This window comes from Mus musculus, chromosome 4 (assembly GCF_000001635.26).
Source record: "Mus musculus strain C57BL/6J chromosome 4, GRCm38.p6 C57BL/6J".
Taxonomy (NCBI): domain Eukaryota; kingdom Metazoa; phylum Chordata; class Mammalia; order Rodentia; family Muridae; genus Mus; species Mus musculus.
In genome coordinates this window covers 48,346,191-48,358,935 of record NC_000070.6, presented here as the reverse complement: position 1 = coordinate 48,358,935, position 12,745 = coordinate 48,346,191, and the positions used below count along the sequence as shown (strand labels likewise).

Here is a 12,745-nt window from a genome sequence, read left to right as displayed (position 1 = left end):
GCTTTACAGGTCAATATATGATTTTCTGTTTTTACAAAAAGGAACAGAATATGCCTTCACCTACCATCAGCTTTTAGTGGTGAACATGAGTGTAACTGCATCATCATTAAATATTATCACCATAATTACAATCAGGGGCCTGAATCTGAATCCTGACTCCAACTCCTTATGATTTGATTTGGCTAACTGTTGTTACATACCTACTTTGTGAAAGGCACTGGTTTTAGAAGTGATAAGTAAGGTAAATTTAGGGGTCAGTTCCCTCAACTATGAAATGACCTAGTCCAATTAAGATGTAGAAACTAGTATTTGCCAAGCGGTTTACAGCGACCAGTTCTTAAGTGGTATTAGTTTATGCTAGAAAAAAAAATCTATTGCAATCAACAGATTCTGAGAAATTGTGGAAGAGCTTCTACCTGTCCTGTGAATTTCCAAGGATAAATAGGCAACATTCCCCATACTTAGTTGACCAGGGGACTTAGTCTTCACAGGTCTCATGGGACTGTGCTCTTCCATGTGTGCTTGTGCACACACAAGCATTGGTGTGGGTGAATTAAGGTCTGTGAATGCTCTGGTGCTGTGTTAGAGGTTAGAGAGCAGCCTTGGGTGAGTCTCTCCCTTGTGTAAGACAGGCTCTCTGTTGTTTTCCACTGTGTGCACAAACTAATTGGCCGAGGAGCTGTGAGCAATTCTTCTGCCTCCATCTCCCATGTCCCAGTAGGAGTGCTGGGATTACAGATGTACACTATCCTCTGGTTTTTACTGAGATCTAGGGATTAGGACTTCAGTCCCTCATGCTTGTGTGGTAAGAGCTTTTACCCAGTGAGTCATCTCCCCATCTTGGGAGTGTTATGCTAGAGAAGTTTTGGGAAATGCTCTACTGAATGATGGTTGAGGTCCTTTAAATTTTCATAATTTCTCTGTTTTACTAAAAAACACTCTTCTGAATCCTAAGCCTCATTAACTTGGATAAAATAAATGAGAAAATATGTCTGAGAAAAAACTTTCCAAAAATCCAAGGAAAAAGTTATTTAAGCCTATTCATAGTTACTAACAACAAATGAAATTTACCAAGAAAGCATGCCAGCAAATATCCCAGGAAGACAGGATGACAGGGAATACCTGACAGTCTTTCAAATGACATCTCCTTCCAACTTACTTTACCAAAATTAGAAACATGTTTTGTAATGACTTACCATATGCTACTGATGCTAAACACCAAATGTATGTTGGACTGTATACATTGTACCTTAGGATATGTAATTGGTCTATAGCTACTGCGAAGCATCTGCCTTACAGCATCCAATATGCCTGGCACCCATCTTCTACAAGCCCATAATATTACTTTTTTTTGCCTACCACTAAGTCAAATTCCCTGTCATACTCTTAACTCTCCTCTGCCACAGACAAGAGCTATTGCTCTGGTCAGAATCAGCTGGCAGTAAACAGGGCTGTAAAGCTCAGAGCTTCCATGTGCAGTCAGGCACATCTGGGAGGATTTCTGATAGCTCACCATAAATCCAGTTAGTCCAAGGAGACTAAATTTATGAATGGTTCTACTTAGTAATAGAGCCAAGTTCAAGAATGACTCTGCTCACTATTCTCTGTGGAATATTCAATGGGAGGAACAAAGCATTGGAAGTACAGCAACTTTAATTCTGAACACCATCAAAACAAGCAATACAAGTTTATGAGTAAAACTGTGACACTGGAAGGTTTAATGTATAAACAAGTGAGATGTGGAAGGAGAAAGAAAAGAGGAAAAGAAGGGAAAGAGACATTAAATTAGCATCACTTGAAAGGTAACAGATGGTACAACAGGAATTCCAATTTATAATTCTTTTCTCTGGTCAGTGCCTCCAGTAGTGGACTAAAAAATACTAGTCCATCTACACCTTCAAACTTTATTTACTCTATTCCATTCCCTATGTGTGAATCCCACTTCCTCACTCACATTCCTTCTCAATTTGAACACTTTTGAAGTTTCAATTCCTTCCTCCACTAGGCAGCTTCAGTTAGGAAAGAGAAGTCCTGTAGGTATCTTGGACAGGAAAAACTTGATTATAGGAATTATGTGCTTGTGAAACTAGGTTTCAAGGAACAAGCCCCATGAATAATGGGAAAGACTGTGACTATAACCCAATTCATAACCATAACTGCATCAGGAGGTCAAAATACAAAATACAAGGTTTGTTTGTTGTAGTAGAAACTGGAGTGTTTTCCCTGATGATTGCACCCATCCTTTTGTTTGCTTGGGTCTTATTGTTTTATTTTGTGTTGTTTTGTATTGTTTTGTTTTAATAAAGAGTCTCACTATGTTTTGTTTTGTTTTGTTTTGTTTTGTTTTAATAAAGAGTCTCACTATGTAGCTCTGGTTGGCCTGAACTCAACATGACCTGGAACATACAGAGTTCTGCCTGTCTCTGGAGTGCTCAAATTAAAGGCATGTACCATCACACCCAGCTTACAATGATTTTGAACCTGAGATGGACCTGATTTTAAAGGATATTCAACAAACTGACACTGGCCTGTAATTTATGCTGTATTCATTACACACCCATCCTCCTTACATGGCATGCAATTTCTCGTAAGTCCTCTTCTCCCCAGGCCTAGCACAGTTCTTCTGGGTAACAGCTTAAAGTACGGATACACTGCTAATTATAGTTAATGCTTCTGTGAAGAGTCTGCCTTTCGAGCTGAGGGGAAAGGAGTGCTTTCCCAATGCTTCTGAGGTAATTCTGGTTCTCATCCTATATCTTATTGTGGGATGAAGGATTTAAAACGTATTATGTAAATTTATGCCGGCAATTAACAAGTAGTTGAATGTTGTTTTTTTCTTTTGCATATGGTGAGGAAAATGATGGAGGGAGTAGAAGAATAGATGAGATGATTCTGGGATCTCTGAAGTTATTCTTAAAGTTTGGCCTAAGGTAAGTTTGCTTTGTTCTTGTTCTTGTTTGCAGCCAGTTTTTCATATTGTTTCAACATGTACAGTAAGTAAAAATACCTTTTCAAGGATGTCCAAGTGGAAAGTGTATTTGGAGGCTGGAAACAGTTCCTCATGAGCTTAGAGGGCAGACCAGAATACGCATAATATCTCACTCGGGGCAGAGTCCTGCTTTGCTCACAGCTCTTTTGTTATAGTGTGGGTTTCTAAGCTTGAGTTTCCTTAGGTGTGACCCAGGCCTCTTGGCCAAGCAGCTTTGCCTGGACCTGCTTCCACATTGCCTTTGGTACCTGGCGTCATGCACACAGGCACATCCTGCCTGTTGGGACCTCAGGAATGAACTAGATCAGTTTGGGTTTGTAGTAACCCTACAGCTGAATCTATGTGACAAGCTGACACAGAAGCTGGAACAGTTTGACTGAGGTACTATCTTTTGAGAAGGTATTCACCAATTATCTGTTGTTAAAAGATTACCAGTGAATAATATCTGGCTTCACTGTGAAGAGCGGTTTAAAGAGAAGAAAGGTTTGAATCAGGAAGACTGCTGGGCTACGTCATTTGATTAGGTCATGGATATGGTAGATGGGATTAAGACAAAAGGTAGACACAGTGAGAGGGAAGACTTCCCCTCCCTCCAAAAAACAGCTAAAGAGAGAGACTTGTGTGCATAGAAATTTTGTTAAAATCCTAAATAATATTTGAACTGAAAATACAGAAACACCAAGAAACCTGCAAGCACCCAAATTAAACACTCAAATTAAAAAACAAGACTAGAGATATCAGCTACTGGCCAAGACATACTTGAGTTCCATATGGTCAGAAGCCTTATTACGGATCTCAGGATTTCCATCAAAATGAAGACATATGTATAGAAACCTAAGTTCAATATAGGTGGAGAGCTTGGTGCACACCTCAGGCTTCCATGGACATCTCAGAACTATGCATTGAAGTATAGACTTCAAATTGTATCAGGCCTAAGAGATTCATCTAAAGACTAAGAAAAAAAGTAAAAGGGTCTACAGCTTCAGTATGATTAGTCAGCTTAAACTGCCTGGCAAACAATGTAACAAAAAGCAAGAGTTTCTAACAGGTGTCACCCACAATTATGGATAAATAACCAGAATTATACATGAAAAGAAACAAAAACAAGATTCAAAGTAAAGAGAAAAATACAGATGAGTATTAATATGAATTAAATGTTAGCGATGTTATAAGGGATACATCATGAATATGCTCGATGATGTAACAATTGCCATTTAGAAAGAGAACAGGTAGCAAATTCCTACCATTCCTAGTCACCCAGCTTAGTCTACTTGTGATGTCCAGGTCATCAAGAAAGAACTTGTCTTAAAAACAGGAGTGGATAGGATCTAAAGAATGAAACCTGAAGAATGACCAGGTTGTCCTGTGGTCTCCACACATACCTGAATACATTTACACACACAGCCCCTTCAGGAAAGAAGCATGGAGGGAGGGAAGGAGGGAGAGAGAATGAATCTATTTAAGTCCTAGAATTGCAAAGCACATTGTCAGAAATGTAAAAATTGCAACATGACATGAATGTAACAGACTAAATAACAAAAATATCATCAGTGGATTTCATAGCATAAATTGAAATGGAGATGGGGGAGGAAAAAGTCTTAAAAATCAAGAGAACTTTAATGATCTGTAGAACAATTCAGAAAAATCTGACATTGTGTCTCCAAAGGATAAGAGACGATGGAACAAAGTATCTGAGGGAAAAATAGGTGAAATAGAAATTTTTATACCCAGGTGTATCAATGGGTCCCAAGGATGGTTAATATAAATAAGACTATCTTAAGGCGATGACAGGCAAACTGCTGAAAACCACTAGAAGGACATCAAAGGACACAGCATGTAAAGGGAGGACAGGAAGGAAGATCTTTTCTGTTGGTGCTCCTCTTGCTTCTGATACAAGGAGTGGTCTTGTACCACAGGAGACCCTGAGACTCTCATGTCCAGTGGTTCCACGGCTACCCTGGTGCGATGCTTTCTGCTTACTAGTCCCAGATTCCTTGGCATCGCCACCATTCAATAAGGTCTGATCTCAGCTTTGTGCGCAGGCAGATCCTTTCCCCTTGTTTCTCCCGTGGGAACGCTCATTACACCTCAGAGCTCCAGTGTTCCTCCCCACGTCTGCTGTCCTTCCTGCATCTTATACAGCAAGGACGTCTTAACAGACAGGCAGCTTGGTACTCAGTGGCATGAGAGTAAATGTTTTCCTCCTAAGGTAGGCAACAAAGCAAGGCTGTCCACTTTAGCTATTTCTATTTGAACTGAGAAAGGACATTTTAACTTTCAGTGTTCAACCTAGAAAAGAAGGGAAGAAAGGCTGGCTTAAAGACAACAAAATGAACTTGTTTGTATTTAGAGATGGCATGTTTATTTACAAAGAGGTACAGAGAATCTACAATAACTTATAAAAGCTACTAAGGAAATTTAGCAAGTTTCAAGGACCAAGGATGATACAAAACATGATGAAGATACATGACAAGCACATGGAGTGGAATAATGGCTTGATTAAAAAAATGACTAAAATGAAAAGAACTGACAATGCAGTGTCCTGAGAAGATACAAGGGTCTGGAATTCTTCACTCACTATTGGTGGGCAGGTAGAATAGTACAGCCACTTCATGATAGATGAGCAGTTTCTTAGAAGTTAATGCTGGCCATATGATCCAGACATTTCATTCCTAAGTATTTACCCAAGAGAAAGGAAAGCAGACACTGATAAGCAAACATCCACACTGTTACTGTAACAGTCCTCAGATCTCAACTACAAACAACTCAAATGTCCATCAACAAGGAGATGGGTAACAATGGATAAGCAACTGATCAAGTAGCAATAACATGGAAGGAGTTCAAATTAACTGTAGTTAAGTGAAAGAAGCTGGACAAAACCCAGCTCAGCATGGTTCCACTTACACAGCATACCAGAAAACACAAACCATTCTGGAGGGAAAGAAAGATCAGTAGCTGCCTGGAGAGGGACATCTGGTGGGAGAAAGAATGAAAATATTCATGAGGAAACCTTTAAAGATGATGAATATGATCATTATTTTGATTTCAGTGGTGAATGAAAGAACATGTATATATATTAAAATTTGTCAAATTGTAATGCAATTAATTATATATCTATTATAACTTAAGAAATTATTAAATAACACAAAGAATAGTGAACTAGTTTGTGAGACATTATGAATGTATTAAAACTGCTATAATTTAGCCTTAAAAATATAAATTTTATTTTAAGCATATTTTGGTACAATTTTTTTATGGTGCTAGGACTAAACTGAGGCCTTATACATGCTGCTGCTGCTCTTCTTCCTCCTCTGCCTCCTCCTCTTCTTCCTCTTCCTCCTCCTCCTTCTTTTTCTTTGGGGTGAGGTTAGGATCTTAAGTATTATTATTATTGCTATTATTATTATATACTATTATCATCATTAGTATTAGGGGTGCAGTTAGGATCTCATGCAGTCCATGCTGGTCTCTAGCTTGCTATGTACATGTTTCTGATGTTACCCTTGAACTCTTAAACTCTTGGCTTCTAACAAATTCTGAGATTCTAGGCAAATGCTACCATACCTACCAATAGGCATAACAATAGCAACACTCTTTTTTTGTTTTTTGTTTTTTCAAGACAGGGTTTTCTTTTCTTTTTTTTTTTTTTTGTGAAGAATTTGTTTTGTTTTGTTCTTTTGTTTTCTGATGCAATCCAATTTATTTTACTAGATTTTCATATTAGAAATTATATCTTATGTAAGTTTCAAACATTGCATTACCTCATCTCAATTGAAATTAAGAAACAGTTCAAGGTTGAATTATCTAAGATAGAAGAAGGTGATCACTTGAGAGTTAGGTGGAAGAATTGTGGAGATCAGCAGTGAAATAGGGTGAGTTCCCAAGAGAGGGCTTGTATCTGGGGTTGAGGTTTCAAGTTTGTAAGTCCTAAGGTTCATAGTTTATATCATCTAGAATCTTCTTGAGCAAAAAATACGAATCTCTACTGTGGTTACAACTGAAGTGGGCTGGAGAATCTTGGTCTAGTAGGGAAGCAAGCTTAACTCCAGAGAGATAGCCATGGAAGAAAATCCCTGAACCTCAGTTTGACAGGCTCCCCCTCCCTTCTCTCTTTTTCTTTACATCTTTTCTTTCTCCCTCTCCTTCTCCCTCCCTCCTCTCCCTCTCCCTCTCCCCCTGCCCCTCCCCCTCCCTCCCTCCCTCCCTCCCTCCCTGCCTCCCTCCCTCCCTCCCTCTCTCCCTCCCTCCCTCCCTCCCTCCCTCCCTCCCTCCCTCCCTTCCTCCCTTCCTTCCTTCCTTCCTTCCTTCCTTCCTTCCTTCCTTCCTTCCTTTCTGCTTGATTGCTTTCATTCTTTCTTTCTTTGCAGTTTGTAATTTTCAAGACAGGGTTTTCTATGTAGCCCTGGCTGTTCTGGAACTCATTCTGTAGGCCAGGTTGGCCTCGAACTCAGAAATCCACCTGCCTCTGCCTCCCAAGTGCTGGGATTTAAAGGCGTGCACCACCACCACCCAGCAGCAACACTCTTCACCATAAAAGATATATTACTAGGCTTAGGGATGGACTCAGTGATACGGAAGGCCCTGGGTTCCAACATCAATATTACAAAAGCAAACAGTGCACTGCTTCCGTAGACAGTCTGGTCTGAAGTCCTATTTTGAAACTGTTCTAGTGTCTCTCTGTAGTAGCATAAAAGTAATACTGGGGTGCCTGGTGTGGTGGCACCCCGGAGCAGAGGCAGGAGCATCTCTGTAAATTCAAAGCCAGTCTGGTACAGAGTGAATTCCAGGCCAGGTGGGGGTACACAGGGACAATCTCAAAAACATCAGCAGCAGAGCAAAACAATAACAAAATGCTGGTAGAATCAGACAACTTCACAAAACAGCGCATACAAATGTCACACAAATGAAGAACATTTGATTTTTTTTAATTAAAAAAAAAGCAGATTAAAACAAAAGAAATGCTAAATCTCAAAACACTGACAAAATCAAATACTGCTGAGGATAGAGTGCATCTGGGCTGCACACATAGTACTGATCAAAGTGGAGAGTGCTGCCAACATTTAGGAACACCATCATGAAGTAACCACTAAAGCTAAACATGTAGTTACCTCACTGAAGAACAGTTACACTACGAGGTTGATCCTAAGACAAAATACACCTCTGTTAAAAGCAAGGCTTTACTCTCCAGACAAATGCTGTTGAGAAACCTTGGTTTAGCCCTACTAGAACTATTCCCAATACTAGCACTTTCAACACATACATAATAAAATTAACTAGAAAGTTTAAAAAAATAGCAATAAATGTTTCCTACATCAGACCAATTGGACCAAAATTCTTGCAGAAAATGTGCTGGCTAGATTTATGTCAATTTGACACAGCTAGAATCATTTTAGAAAAGAGAACTTCAATTAAGAAAATGTCTCCCCCCCCCGCCCCCGCCACTATAATGGTCTGTAGGCAAGCCTGTGCTCACTGTGGGTGGTGCCACCCCTGGGATGCTGATGCTGGCTGCTATAAAAAACTAGAAAGAGCCACCAATGAGATACAAGCCAATAAGCAGCACTCCTATGGTTTTTGCATCAGTTCCTGTCTCTCAGTCCCTGCCTTGAGTTCCTGACCTAACTTCTCTGGATGATGAACTACAAGTTGTAAGATGGAATAAACACTTAACAGCATACCTGAAAGCTCTAGAACAAAAAAGTAATCATACCCAAGAGGAATAGATGGCAAGAAATAAATCCAGGGTTAAAATTAATAAAATAGAAACAAAGAGGAAAATACAAAGAATCAATGGAACGAAGAGTTGTTTCTTTGAGAAAGGTCAGCAAGATACACAAGCCTTTATCCCAACTAACTAAAAGGCAGAAACAGAATATATGAATTAACAAAATCAGCATTGAAAGGGGGGATATAACTACAGACACACAGCAAACCCAGGATAATCAGGGCACACTTTAAAAACCCGAATTCCATCAAATTGGAAAAACCTAAAAGATATGGATTATTTTCTTAATAGGTAACTTAGCAAGGTTAAATCAAGACCAAATAACCCCTAGTGAAAGAGAAGTCATTAAAAGTCTCCAGCAGAAATTCCCAAGTTTCCCATTTCTCTTCTTATTACATACATGGATTCTCCCCCTCATTACTAATATCTTTACCAAAGCCTTACATTAATATAATATTATCAAGAATCCATAGACTATGTTAGAATCTACTCTTGGTGATGTTTTCTGTGTATTTGTGCAAACATGTGATGACATTTATAGTACATCTAGTGTGACAGTTTATATTGAGTACTGCATTCTAAAGAGTCTGTGTTCTGCCTTTTGTATTTGCTGGTTTGTTTTGGGACAGCATTTTTCTTTGTAGTCCTGGCTGTCCTGGAGCTCACTATGCACACCAGGCTGGCCTTGGACTCAGAGATCTCCCTGCCTCTGCCACCTAGTGCTAGAATTAAAGGAATCATGGAATTGGATGTATCCCCTTTTTCAAATTCTGGAAAATCATTCATATCTTCACTGGCTTTATAGTTTACCTTCTCTAGAACATCATATAGTTGGACTCCTACAATGCATAAATACTTTTAATTGATTTCTTTTGTTTAGTAATATCTATATCAATGTCAATATCTATATCTAATTCCTCTACATGGTTTTATGACCTAATGCCTCATTTCATGTGCCACAGTTTACTTATGCATTCGTTTACTGAAGGATGTTTTTGGCTGCTTCAAAGTTTTGGTAATAATTGTGAATGTAAGTAGACCTAGACTACCAGACTGTATTGTAAGAGTGTATTAAATCACATAAGATGCTACTAAATGTTTTTAAAATTCCAAAAATAATTTCCAAATGTCTTTACCATATTGCATTCCCATTAGTAAAAAATCAGAGGTCCTGCCCACAGCCAAACATTAGATGGAGCTCAGAGAGTCTTGTAGAAAAGTTGGGAGAAGGATTGAGTTACCTGAAGATGACAAAGACTTCACAGGAAAACCAACAGAGGCAACTAACCTTGACCCTTGGCTGCCCCCACTGACTGAACCACCAACCAAAAAACAAGGATGGGCTGGACCTAGGTCCCCTACATATATGTAGCAGACATGCAGGTTGGTCTTCATGTGGGTCTTAGACCTGGAGTGACTTGATGTGCCAAGGTGGGGTGATGCCCCTGGAGGGAATCCCCTTTCTCAGAGGAGAAAGAGAGGGGGTCTGGAGGGAGGATGTCTGTGAGGGGGTACTGGAAGGAGAGGGGGTGCTGAGAAGAGAGGAAGGTGCTGATATTAGAATAGAAAGTGAATAAACAAATACATTTTCTAAAAGTTAAAAAGAAAAGTCTCCCAACCAAAAAAAGCCCAGGGCCAGATGGTTTTAGTGCTGATTCTAACAGACTTTCAAAGAAGAGTTAATGTCAAAACTCCTAAGATTATTCCACAAAATAGAAGTAGACAGAACTGCCCAATTTACTCTGTGAAGCCATATCCAAACCACATAAAGAGTCAACAAAGAAAGATAATTATAGAGATAATTATTCAATTCCCTTAATGAACATAGATGTAAAAATTCTCAACAAAATGATTGCAAACAAAATCCAAGGCCACATCAAAAAGATCATCCACCATGATCAAGTAGGCTTCATTCCAGATATGCCGGAGTGGTTCAACAGATATAAATGAATAAATGTTATTTAGCACATAAACAAATTGAACAAGAAAAACCACACGAGCATCTCATTAGATGTAGAAAAGGCCTCCAAAATCCAACACTTGCTTAATGATAAAAATTCTGGAAAGGGGCTGGTGAGATGGCTCAGTGGGTAAGAGCACCCGACTGCTCTTCTGAAGGTCCGGAGTTCAAATCCCAGCAACCACATGATGGCTCACAACCATCTGTAACAAGATCTGACTCCCTCTTCTGGAGTGTCTGAAGACAGCTACAGTGTACTTACATATAATAAATAAATAAATAAATAAATAAATAAATAAATAAATAAAAATTGTTTAAAAAATTCTGGAAAGATTAAGAATACAAGGCACATACCTCAATACAATAAAGTCAGTTTACAGCAAGCCCATACCTAACATCAACTTAAATTGACAGAAACTCAAAGGGATTCCATTAAAATCAGGAACAAGACAGGACCACTTTATATTTATTCAAGAAGGTACTTACAGTCCTAACTAGAACAAAAAGAAAACTGAAGGAGATCAGGAAAAGGAGTTAAAGTATTTGTATTTGTAAATAATACAATAGCATAAATAAGTGACCCCAGAAATTCAAAAGGGAGATTCCTATAGCTAATAAAAACTTTTTAGCAAAGTAGCTAGATATAAAATAAACTTATAAAAATCTGTATTCCTCCTTTGTACAAATGACAAATGGACTGAGAAAGAAATCAGGGAAACAACACCTTTCACAATAACCTCAAGTATATAAAATATCTTGAGGTAACTCTGACCAAGCAAGTAAAAGACTTGTATGATAAAAACTTCAAGTCTTTGAAGAAAGAAGTTGAAGAATATATCAGAAGATGGAAAGATCTTCCATGCTCATGGATTGGTAGTATTAACATAGCAAAATTGACCATCCTACCAAAAGCAATCTACAGATTAAATGCAATCACCATTAAAATTTCAACACAATTATTCACAGAACTTGAAAGAATAAGCTTCAGCTTCATAGGAAATCCTCAAATAATCATGAATAATAAAAGAATTGCTAGAGTTCTCACCATTCCTGATTTCAAGCTGTACTACAAAGCTATACTAATAAAAACTGCACAGTATTGGCATAAAACAGACATGCTGATCAATGGAATTGAATTAAAGACTCAGATATGAATCCACACACCTATGGACACTTGATTTTTTTCATAAAGAAGACAAAAATACATACTGAAAAAAAACATAGCATCTTCAGCCAATGGTGCTGGTCTAACTGGATGTATGCATGTAGAAAAATGCAAATGGATCAATATTTATTACCCTGAACAAAAGTCAAGTCCAAATGGATAAAAGACCTCAGCATAAAACCAGATCCACTGAACCTGATACAAGTGAAAGAGAGGAACAGCCTTAAATGTGGTGACATAGGAGACAATGAAGTGGAAACTTCTGGTTTCTTTAGAAATTCAGTTATGTCAAATGATGTTTTGCTGGAGCACACAAGTGAAAGGATGTTTTGCTATACTAGACATGTGAAAGGACATGTGATGTTTAGAAGAAATATAAATATGACTCCAATGACAACAGGAGCTCGAGCATTGATTTACCTTGCTCTGCCTCGCTATTCTTCAGTTGACCACACCCATGTTCACCGTACATTGCATTGCTGAGCTTTGCTTGTGGTGATATTATAGAGAGAAACTCGCCAGAGAATTTCTAGTGAGGTTCCTATAGCTTCTGCAGAGGAGACTTGGGCTGGTTGGTGAACTTTGTGGTTTTTTTCTGGATTGAACTGCAGCTGATGGTTCATGTGTGGTGTCTGCTGAGTGGACTGGACTGAGAACAACGAAGATTGGAATTGCCCCAAAGAACTATTTATTTCTAAATAGGTCCACTTCCCCTGTATCCTAATAACCTTTCTTTCCCAATACCTCTGGTTGGTGGGCTAGAGGTAAGGTTGAACCCTTATTGAAGTAGGATGTAAAAATATATGCCTAAAAGACAACTTTCTGAGCAGATCACCAATAGTATAGGCACTAAGATCAACATTTAATAAACAAGATCTCATAAAACTAAAACAGTGTTGTAAAGCA

At 38.6% G+C, this 12,745-nt stretch overlaps 1 protein-coding gene across 12 annotated transcripts in view; it reads right to left on the bottom strand.

The window, feature by feature from the left end:
- The window catches only part of Invs (inversin), a 152,250-nt gene that overhangs the window by 73,021 nt on the left and 66,484 nt on the right, over positions 1-12,745 (bottom strand). The window lies entirely within an intron of this gene.